Source organism: Lissotriton helveticus, chromosome 9, assembly GCF_964261635.1.
Source record: "Lissotriton helveticus chromosome 9, aLisHel1.1, whole genome shotgun sequence".
NCBI classification, from domain to species: Eukaryota; Metazoa; Chordata; class Amphibia; order Caudata; family Salamandridae; genus Lissotriton; species Lissotriton helveticus.
This window is the reverse complement of record NC_136070.1, coordinates 657,844,455-657,846,728: the sequence shown is the minus strand read 5'-3', so window position 1 is coordinate 657,846,728 and position 2,274 is coordinate 657,844,455.

Sequence of the window (2,274 nt, the reverse complement as noted above, 5' to 3'; positions counted from 1 at the left end):
CCTTGCCACCGTCCCGGCCTTGGGGCCAAGTGCTGGATAGTCCTCAAGTGAAACAATGGCGAGTACACTAGCTACACCCCACGGTGAAGGCACCGGGGTTAAGGCGCTGACCTGGAACGTAAATGGACTGGGTTCCAAAATTAAGAGGGGCCTGGTCACTGCATATATTAAACGGGTGGCACCTGACATCGTCTTCCTCCAGGAAACACATTTGAGGGGGAACCGATGTGCCTTTTTAGCGCGCGGGCAGTACACAGTTCTGGCACACGCGGGTTACACCATGGATTCACGGGGCACGGCAATACTAGTTAGGAAAACCGCACCTTTCACAGTTACACGTACATGGTTGGACCCACAGGGCTCGTTTACCGGGGTACAGGGGACATGGAGACGGCGCAGGTACACTCTACTGTCGGTATATGCTCCACCCAAATTACAAGCACGAACAATGCAGGAGGTCTCGGCCATTCTGCTAGACACGGCGGACACAATACAGATTGTGGGAGGGGACTTCAATGACGTGATGGACGTGACACGCGATAGATCTGGGAACCTCCACACAGTGGCTGCAGAGACGGCATTGGCGCGCAGAATGGACACGATCGGGCTTACTGACGTTTGGCGGTGGCTCCATCCTGCCCATGTGGCTTACTCATTCTACTCTGGGGCCCACAAGGTCTTCTCTAGGCTAGATTACATTTTTACATCTAGGCAGGAGCTTTCAGCGGGAGACGAGGCGGACTACAGGGCGAGGGGTATCTCGGACCATTCTCCGCTGTTCGCACACATAGGTCGGGGAAGGGGGAGGGGCCAGGCACAGTGGCATATGTCGCCATGGGATTTACAGACTCCTGAGATTCTAAGGGGCATAAGAGCGGATATCAAAGTTTTTATGGCCGAAAATGAGGGATCGGTACAGTCCGGAGTGACACTGTGGGAAGCCATGAAAACAGTGTTGAGGGACCGCTTCCAATCCAGGGTAGGGGAGGCCAAGAGGAAACGCACGGAAGCCATAGCGAGGGAGGAGGCAAACATCTTGACCCGGGAGGCAGAATATCACAGAACGAAGGAGGAGGTTGATCTTAGACTACTGCTAGATACACAAAGGCTGTATAGAGAACTGAGCACGGACGAGGCGCGTACACAGGCGCTGGCCACCCTACATCGCTTATACGATGTTGGCGACAAATCTGGTAAACTCATGGCGTGGTTGAGCAGGCGCGAGAGAGCTGCCAGATGGGTGGATTGGGTTGAGCTCCCTGGTAAGGCGCGGGCGTCCTCAGACGGCGCCATTGCAGAGGCCTTTGCGACCTACTACGAAGCCTTCTACAGGGCAAGAGACCTAGGGGACAGCGAGGTGGCGAGATCGTTCCTGGGCGACGTGGCCGTTCCGCAGTTGGCCCCTGAAGATAGTGAGGCTTTGGAAGCCGCCCTGTCTCTGGATGAAATCACAGAGGCGATGGCTGCCCTGAAACCGGGGAAGGCGCCGGGACCGAATGGTTTCCCGGCGGAGTTCTTCAAACGAACGGGGGACCTCCTTTCGCGTCACATGAAGTCGCTGTATGAGGGTGCGTTTGCATCCGGCGACCTCCCGCCGGACCTGGCCCTAGCGACCATAATCCCGATCCACAAGGAAGGCAAGCCCCTTGGTGACTGTTCCTCCTACCGCCCAATCTCGCTACTAAATATTGAGACCAAAATCCTGGCCACTATTCTTGCAAGGCGCTTGCGTCAGGTAATTACGGGCCTGATCCACCCGGACCAGTCCGGGTTCCTCCCGGACAGGGCCACCAAACTCAACCTGCGGCGCGCCCACAACTGGCTCCAAGAGGTCTGCGACAGGAGGGAGCCACATTGGTTCCTCTCCTTGGACGCGGAAAAAGCGTTCGATGCGGTCCACTGGCCTTTCCTAATGGGGACCCTTGAGAGGTTTGGGTTTGGGCCGAAGTTCCAGCGCTGGGTGACACTTCTATACTCGAGGCCTAGGGCTAGAGTGCGCGTAAACGGACGACTGTCGAGAGAGTTCGCGATAGAGAGGGGGACGCGACAGGGATGTCCGCTATCCCCACTCCTTTTTACCCTCACGATCGAGATCCTTGCGATCCGCATCCGGCTCAACCGAGCTGTGACTGGATTCCACTGGGGGGAATCGGCCGCCGACCAGGAGAAGATCTCCCTTTACGCCGATGATGTGCTACTATATGTGACTGATCCGGCCACGACGATACCGGCCTTATTCAGGGAACTGGATGACTTTGGGGCGGTAGCCGGCCA